The sequence below is a fragment of the Antedon mediterranea genome, chromosome 7 (assembly GCF_964355755.1).
Source record: "Antedon mediterranea chromosome 7, ecAntMedi1.1, whole genome shotgun sequence".
Lineage (NCBI taxonomy): Eukaryota > Metazoa > Echinodermata > Crinoidea > Comatulida > Antedonidae > Antedon > Antedon mediterranea.
Genome location: NC_092676.1, coordinates 13,523,488 through 13,533,352, shown reverse-complemented (window position 1 = coordinate 13,533,352; position 9,865 = coordinate 13,523,488). Strand labels below are relative to the sequence as shown.

The 9,865-nt window shown below is 34.1% G+C and overlaps 1 long non-coding RNA gene across 1 annotated transcript; it reads right to left on the bottom strand.

The window, feature by feature from the left end:
• Positions 1-1,188, bottom strand: LOC140054723 (uncharacterized). The gene is made up of 3 exons (XR_011846565.1): positions 1,103-1,188; positions 394-499; positions 1-224 (listed from the first exon to the last, which is right to left on the bottom strand). It is a non-coding gene; the product is annotated as an uncharacterized lncRNA (long non-coding RNA).
• Positions 1,189-9,865: the final 8,677 nt, after the last annotated feature.

The window sequence follows — 9,865 nt, the reverse complement described above, 5'->3', positions numbered from 1 at the left end:
TAACTTTTCCTTGATAATGTGTTATATTAATATTTATAAAATGTGAATAAAAGATACTGTACATAAATTGACCCGATTAAATAATAATGTAGAGTAATAGACGAATATATAACATCTTGCACCTTAATATTTTATATCATTGCAAATTTGTTTTAAACAGATGTTGCAGTTTGTTGAGGAGCCAACAAGCTATGCAAGACAAAATAATTCAGCTACCATACACTCTAAAAAGAAACAAACAAATATTAAATGTCAACCAGGAACTAGATTGGGCACCAAAAAACAAAAGTATTATATCAGCCACAGTTTCTCTTAATATCATATAAATAAAACTAAACATTCTTATTCACCAGGTTTTATTGTAGGACATTTTGATTATATAAATCCATTTACCTGAAAATGTATTTAAATTTCTTGGGTAAAATCACAAGCCTTTACGGCATTATCAATTGCAAGTCAAGGTCATGAAAGTGTTTTGGTACAGCTGATTTTTATTATTCTACGGTAAAAAGAAAAAAAAATCAGAAGTCTGCAACATGTATACAAATAACACACCTATGCACTTGTTCTGACGAGTATGATAATATGAATATTATACCATAATTAATAATTAATATAACAGAGGACGCTGGTCATCAGTTTTGGAATAAACCTAATCAGTATTTTTACATTAAATTGTAAAAATGTATAAATTAAAATGTACATGTATAACATTAATTAATAAATATAATGTTAGCTAGCATTTACTTCTTGACATTGTATAATATATCGTAAAACACTAACGGTTGATACTGTGTGTAAATTAGTATGACTTCTATTCTAAAAAAAGTCTGTCTGTAGGGTAGGCCTAGAAGAGTATTATTACAAGGTGCTTGCTTCATCCCGCCTAGTAGTAGTAGTATAGTAGGTTGGGCTGGGCGCGCCTACCTGCTACTACTAGGTCTACTTACTATCTAGGCTTACTACTACTGCTACACTCTTCTATTCTAGCTAGTAGTAGGGCTACACTATATGCCTAGCTAGCTAGCTAGAGGGCGTAGCTAGGCCTAGGCTCAACATTAATTAACCAGGCCTAGGCTAGGCTACATAAGTTAAAAAATACCATTAATGAATTGAAAAGACAGCCTAGCCTAGACGATCCGCCTAGACTAGGTTTCTTAGACGTTAAGCCCTGCCCACCCAAGCCTTCCTTTCCTTTCTTCGAGGGCTAGGCCTACATCATACAGCACCCGTTCCTCGAAACACATGGTAGCATTAAACAATCTTTGCTGCTGTCGCGTTCCTCTTCGTCACACACACAATACTGTAATCAGACTTATATGACAGTTTGCGGTGAGTTAGAAACACAAAAGTAACGCCACTTGACGCGAAATTACAGTGGAAAACAAATACCCACGAACAAATGGTACAGGCAATACCTCAAGGAAAATGCAATATATGTAGGGCATATCCTCAGCAACGTGCTGCAGCAAACTACCTGTCGGTTTAAACCAGCCATGCAGGGAACTTGCAAGGTGATTGACACACTTTACCATGAACCCGGAAATTACTTACCGTGCGTAGAGTTAACATTTACCGATTGAAGTCAGAACATTTCTTATAAAACCCTTTATAATATCTTCCTAAGATAGAAATATGGAACAATAGCGTCGATGTGAAAACTAATGTTATCAAATCTACGGTTTCGCGGTACATCTGAGATAGATAAGGTAGGTATCTATGGCGGAGATTTGTACCGAAGTTTTTGCATTGTTCATGCTCGCCTATGTCAGAATTAACCATAATTTATATATATATATATATATATATATATATAAACACAATAGGCAAAGAACATTAATTCTAAACCGCCCGGTGATATACTGAAATTTAATTAATTAATTTGAAACGATAAAGATGAGGAAATCTGTGAGAATGAGAAAAAGTCGCCCCAACCGAGACTCGAACTCGGACCGCCTGCTTGATATGCAGATGTCCTAACCATTAGACCACTGGGGCTTTCATGGTATTGTTCGAACTCGATTGGATAACGACTCTTTAACACTGCACTAGTCCTCAGTTTAAAGAGTCGTTATCTTGTGATTGTACGAAATCATCATCATCATCATCATCTTTTTCTTCATCTTCTTTCTTTCTGTATGATTTTTGTGTAACGCTTTTCTCTAAAACTTGCAAACATAACATTTTGTTAACTATAGCCTGGTTTCCTGTCGACGTAAGATTTGGAAATGCTAACGTTTGTTACGATTGTTGCGTTTGTTACGTCTCTTCCGTTAAGTTGAACAAAAGTGAACGTCGTTTTGATCGTTCTGAACCGCAGGCTCACGAGCCGATAACGACCCTTACGTAAAGTTGACTTTTTTAACTTCAAGCGCTTACGGTCGTCTTATGATCGTTACGTAAAGTTGAAATTTTTTCTTACGCTTCTGTGTTTGCTCGATCGATGGTTGCCCATGTCAGGCAATTGTTTTTCAGGTAGGCAGCCTAGGCTTAGAAAGGCATACATGCTGTGTGGCATATACTGTACATAGGCCTAGCTACATAAAACGGAACATGCCTAGGCCCAGGCCCAGTCCTACATCATCCACTACTATTTTACTGTAATATAGGCAAGAGGCCTGTACCAAAAATGTCCTAGACCGTAGCCTTCTTGTAGGCCTAGCCTAGGCCTACTTAGTAATACTAGGCCTAGGCTAGCCTACTACTAAAAGCCTTTTTTAGGCCTACCTACTATATAGCCTAGGCCCCTAGTACTTATTAGTAGTAGGCCTCCTATACTAGCCTACTAGGCTAGGCCCTACAATCAAGTACTAGGCCTATCCCAATTAAGTGGACCACCATCTGTAGGCCTAGGCTAGCTTTGGAATTAGGCATAAATCTCTCTTTTTTTTTTTAGTGTGACTTTATTTTATATGATAGGCCAAATTAAAAAAAAAAACATTTTAACATTTTAATGTATTGGATCTACACACTCTACACAATAATTCCAACTTCTAAACTGCAACAAAAATGATCTACAGTGAAACTCTTCTTTTACATGCCCTTTGTTTGGAATGTGTTTAAAAACTAAATGTTTGTAACTAAAAATGTTATCATACTGTACACATAATTATAACTAATAACAGTAGTTCAGCTGCTTAACAGGAAAATGCTATAAAATTAAAATTTGTAGTCATTAACTAATAAGAAAAACAAGTGAAAAACACTTTAAATACATATGTTTAATTATTTTTCTTTGATTTAAAATAATTATTGAAAAGCTTCAACACACTAGTTTTAAAATGTTAAAATATTTTTACAGAGCAAATTTTAAACACAAAATGAGGCCTATAATGATTCCAAAGTAAATACTGCCCAGTACATAGGAAACATCACACTTATTTATTATTAACATTTTTATATGTGAACAGAAAGTCTGCTTCTAATACCACTGAAAATTAAACAAAACATTGATATTAACATTGATAATGTATCAACATTGAAAGTGTATGTGTTGCATTTACAAATTGTTTTGCTTTATTAAATAGATATACAAGAATGACACCAGAAAGATTGAATCAACTTGTGTCCTTAATTCAGCCCCATCTGAAAGAGAGAAATTACAGTACAGTGTACCACAGTTTCAGAGTTTAAAAATATGTTTATAGTTTTACTACTCAACTTTTTAGATTTATTTAAAGGTTTAATTTCCTGTATCATATATATTGTGTGACACAGTGTATGCAAAGAAAGTTACTGTATATCACTTAAGGTAATCAGTAAAAGTGTTTGTGTTTGCTTTTTAAAAATGTATTTAGTTAATAAGTAAGTAATTATAGTATTTAGTTAAAGGATTGTCGGTATTATATATTCTGAATTCATATAAATGGCCTAATCCATAAAATAGTATTGTGCAGAATGTATTTGTAAATAAATTTATTTAACAAGTATTTACTGTATGCTTCTTATTATTAAGTGTGGAGGGATATTGAATGGCAATATTATTTAATAACTTTAGTGTTATTACTATTATTATCATTATTATTAATTGTTATTAAATATCTTACCTTCTGTATTTAATATTACATCTACTGCATCAGAGTCTAATAGCATGCTTCTTATAACAACACAAACAACAAAAATATTGATTAGAAAAACTCAGATGGAGCAAATAGTGCCGGTTTAAATTGTTTAAAAACATCGAATCATTTCTCCTAATAAAAGAACAGTTAATGAACTTAATTACCGGAAGGAGAATATGTCAATAAAATAAAGAAAAGTGTGAATAGAAAGAACTTGAATATAATTGTACGTTTTTAATATAGGGCTAATTTTTATCCTTTTTTGGTAAAGAGGTGTTGTAAAAAAGCTGCTTTTATTAATGAAATTCGTATTTTCGTATCTATTAAAAATAGGCCTATCCTTTTCCATTGTATTTCTTGCGCTTACGACTCTTACGCTTACGTAAAGTTGACTCCAAGTCAACTTTACGTAAGAATCGTTAATAACGCAACGCAAGTGATCGCAAGCAATAAAATCCCGGTTTCCTGTAAATTCGCGATAAATCGACGTATCAGACGGAGATTCGATACCCCGGTTTCCTGTCGATCGTCTATTTTTCTTGCGTTTACGTCGATTTCACCAAAATATTGTCGTAAGCGGTTTCCTGTCAAATGTTGGTTTCTTACCTAAAATCAACGTAACAATCGTAACTGACGTTAGAAAAACTGACTCTTAAGCCTGGTTTCCTGTCGACGTAAGAACATCACTTTTGTTGCGACTACGTCGATTTGTCGTAAGAAATGCGGATTTTACAGGAAACCGATTACGATCGAAAATTTATAAAATCGACGAAACGTAAGAAAAATAGTAACGACAAACGATTTTACAGGAAACCGATGACCTAACAATTGTTGCGTTACGACGTTTTCTTCCGATTTTACAGGAAACCGGAATTTTTTATCTTACGCTTGAATGAACGCTCTTGCGTCACGTTTCTTACGTCTCTTACGAAAGTTGACTTGAAGTCAACTTTCGCAAGAGACGTAAGCGCAATCGTAACAAGCAACCAATGAGCGACAAGAGTTATGACGTAATGTGTATGACCTTAAGTGAAATAAAGCCGGATAAAACATTTGTATGTATTTACTACTAATTTTAGCCCACTTTACGATGTTGTAGGCCTACATACTATACAAATGCACAGTGGTTTCAATATAATAATGTTCTAATCAGGGAGTTTACAACTCATATCAAAATATAATACTGTTATTTATGGACGTGCAATAAACAATAGCATTTCAAAGAAACCGACATTCTTCTGTTCTATTTGTCGGTAGAAACGTCGCGAAAACTTAACATTTGCAACAAGATAAGATATAGAAAGCCCCTTTATAAGCAATATAATATTATCATGTAACTTTAAAAAAAATGTTTGCTTGATTTTGTATAATTCATATTGTTTTGTTAAATTTATTCTTATTATAAGCCTGTAAATAATGGGTATCTTACTGCGGTAGTACTATGGCCTAGCCTAGGGCCTAGCATGGAACTATAATATAATAGTTCCATGGGTAGGTCTAATAATAATAGGAATCCCGAAATGATTTGCCCTTTTTTAATTTTGAAAACTATTTAAGGCTAGGCCTAGAGGGCCAGGATAATTAATTCATATTTTTATTCATACAGTAGTACATTACTAGCCTATTAGGCTCCTAGGCTAGTTTGATTAGATTTTGGTCAAATCAATTAACATTAGTACAGTATTAATTAAGTATTATTACTAATACTAGGGCCTAGCCTATCTACTGAAAATAATATGTTGGTGTGCTGCACTGAACTGAGTAGCTACAGGTACAATAACAACATTCAACATTTCGCGCGAAAAAGGGTAAAACCCGCTCTAAAAAGAAACACCAATCACAGATGTTGTTTCAAATACGTCATAAATCTGACCGACGTAAGAAAAAAATTTCCACTTTCGTAACAACACTAAAATCGGCGTAAGCATACGACGTGTGTTTCACAGCCAAAATTTCAACTTTCGGGAGCAGCATAACTACAGATGTTTCTCTGCGGCCCGACACGATCTTGATTAACGTCAACGACGTCAATTTTTTCTCAACTTTCGTAAGAGACGTAAGAAACGTATGAAACGCAAGAATCGTTGCAAAATTCGACTTCTTACGTCGACAGGAAACCAGCCTTTACGTCGACAGGAAACCAGCCTATGTTAACATTTTGACATTTATGTAACGTCGTCAAGCGAAGCTTTTCATGATGTTTACAATTGCGCAACGTGACGTACGCGCGATTTAACGATTTTCTCGTATTTAACATATGTCGAAAACCAAATAACATTTTAAAGTGAAACTTTGCAAAAGTTTAATTTATATCATGCGCTAAGTTTCTGTTGAACAAAAATTGCGTGTTTTACACAAAGTTACGCGCGCACGCGCATTTAAAATTTCAAAATGCGCAAAATTAATTTATAATCAACTTTCTACGCGTTTCATGTCATTTTAAGCATGTCAAAAATTCCCACGCGTGCGTACATTTTTAAGTGTGCGGTGCGCACGTAGCATTGAAAACGTATTTTTTTCGCGTGATTTATGTTTTTCCAGCCTTTTCTAGTAATTTTACCAAATTTTAAACAATTTCGACTTAAAGATACGTCATACGAGCACGTCGAATTGGACAATTTGCGCGCGTTTTTTATGAAAAGGTAAAAAAAATTCGTTTAAAATATGCCTTTTTTTAAACAGTCTTAATTTCTAAACTAGACGGTCAACTTTTTGTGGATGACATATTCTGGAAGTAGATGAGTTGTAGATATCGGATCAGGTATTAATATGGCTAACCGGACATTGTGACGTCATCGTATGGCCACGCGAATATAAAATTTAGGATTTTTGTATCTTTCGTCATAGCTCATCACATTGAATAGAGCGCATCTCCACTTATTCGTTTTCCATTTTCACCCCGATTTTGATATAGGTCAATCAATTATCTTTCGCATGAGTTAAAAATATTTTAATTTTTTTGACGTCATCATGCCTAAAAATTTAAATCACCTGTGGCATCAATTTCATCTTTACAGTAAATTTTAATCTGTTATAGCTCGTAAGAATAAAATGTGATAATCACGATTAAAACTTTTTCTAGAAGCTATTGGATTGTAGATACGAAATTATGTCAATCGGATGTTGTGACGTCATCATATGGCCAGTTAAATAAAAAAGGTCGTATTTTCATCTTTTGCGTCATAATTCATTACATTTAAACGATTATTATTTAATAACTTTAGTGTTATTACTATTATTATCATTATTATTAATTGTTATTAAATATCTTACCTTCTGTATTTAATATTACATCTACTGCATCAGAGTCTAATAGCATGCTTCTTATAACAACACAAACAACAAAAATATTGATTAGAAAAACTCAGATGGAGCAAATAGTGCCGGTTTAAATTGTTTAAAAACATCGAATCATTTCTCCTAATAAAAGAACAGTTAATGAACTTAATTACCGGAAGGAGAATATGTCAATAAAATAAAGAAAAGTGTGAATAGAAAGAACTTGAATATAATTGTACGTTTTTAATATAGGGCTAATTTTTATCCTTTTTTGGTAAAGAGGTGTTGTAAAAAAGCTGCTTTTATTAATGAAATTCGTATTTTCGTATCTATTAAAAATAGGCCTATCCTTTTCCATTGTATTTCTTGCGCTTACGACTCTTACGCTTACGTAAAGTTGACTCCAAGTCAACTTTACGTAAGAATCGTTAATAACGCAACGCAAGTGATCGCAAGCAATAAAATCCCGGTTTCCTGTAAATTCGCGATAAATCGACGTATCAGACGGAGATTCGATACCCCGGTTTCCTGTCGATCGTCTATTTTTCTTGCGTTTACGTCGATTTCACCAAAATATTGTCGTAAGCGGTTTCCTGTCAAATGTTGGTTTCTTACCTAAAATCAACGTAACAATCGTAACTGACGTTAGAAAAACTGACTCTTAAGCCTGGTTTCCTGTCGACGTAAGAACATCACTTTTGTTGCGACTACGTCGATTTGTCGTAAGAAATGCGGATTTTACAGGAAACCGATTACGATCGAAAATTTATAAAATCGACGAAACGTAAGAAAAATAGTAACGACAAACGATTTTACAGGAAACCGATGACCTAACAATTGTTGCGTTACGACGTTTTCTTCCGATTTTACAGGAAACCGGAATTTTTTATCTTACGCTTGAATGAACGCTCTTGCGTCACGTTTCTTACGTCTCTTACGAAAGTTGACTTGAAGTCAACTTTCGCAAGAGACGTAAGCGCAATCGTAACAAGCAACCAATGAGCGACAAGAGTTATGACGTAATGTGTATGACCTTAAGTGAAATAAAGCCGGATAAAACATTTGTATGTATTTACTACTAATTTTAGCCCACTTTACGATGTTGTAGGCCTACATACTATACAAATGCACAGTGGTTTCAATATAATAATGTTCTAATCAGGGAGTTTACAACTCATATCAAAATATAATACTGTTATTTATGGACGTGCAATAAACAATAGCATTTCAAAGAAACCGACATTCTTCTGTTCTATTTGTCGGTAGAAACGTCGCGAAAACTTAACATTTGCAACAAGATAAGATATAGAAAGCCCCTTTATAAGCAATATAATATTATCATGTAACTTTAAAAAAAATGTTTGCTTGATTTTGTATAATTCATATTGTTTTGTTAAATTTATTCTTATTATAAGCCTGTAAATAATGGGTATCTTACTGCGGTAGTACTATGGCCTAGCCTAGGGCCTAGCATGGAACTATAATATAATAGTTCCATGGGTAGGTCTAATAATAATAGGAATCCCGAAATGATTTGCCCTTTTTTAATTTTGAAAACTATTTAAGGCTAGGCCTAGAGGGCCAGGATAATTAATTCATATTTTTATTCATACAGTAGTACATTACTAGCCTATTAGGCTCCTAGGCTAGTTTGATTAGATTTTGGTCAAATCAATTAACATTAGTACAGTATTAATTAAGTATTATTACTAATACTAGGGCCTAGCCTATCTACTGAAAATAATATGTTGGTGTGCTGCACTGAACTGAGTAGCTACAGGTACAATAACAACATTCAACATTTCGCGCGAAAAAGGGTAAAACCCGCTCTAAAAAGAAACACCAATCACAGATGTTGTTTCAAATACGTCATAAATCTGACCGACGTAAGAAAAAAATTTCCACTTTCGTAACAACACTAAAATCGGCGTAAGCATACGACGTGTGTTTCACAGCCAAAATTTCAACTTTCGGGAGCAGCATAACTACAGATGTTTCTCTGCGGCCCGACACGATCTTGATTAACGTCAACGACGTCAATTTTTTCTCAACTTTCGTAAGAGACGTAAGAAACGTATGAAACGCAAGAATCGTTGCAAAATTCGACTTCTTACGTCGACAGGAAACCAGCCTTTACGTCGACAGGAAACCAGCCTATGTTAACATTTTGACATTTATGTAACGTCGTCAAGCGAAGCTTTTCATGATGTTTACAATTGCGCAACGTGACGTACGCGCGATTTAACGATTTTCTCGTATTTAACATATGTCGAAAACCAAATAACATTTTAAAGTGAAACTTTGCAAAAGTTTAATTTATATCATGCGCTAAGTTTCTGTTGAACAAAAATTGCGTGTTTTACACAAAGTTACGCGCGCACGCGCATTTAAAATTTCAAAATGCGCAAAATTAATTTATAATCAACTTTCTACGCGTTTCATGTCATTTTAAGCATGTCAAAAATTCCCACGCGTGCGTACATTTTTAAGTGTGCGGTGCGCACGTAGCATTGAAAACGTATTTT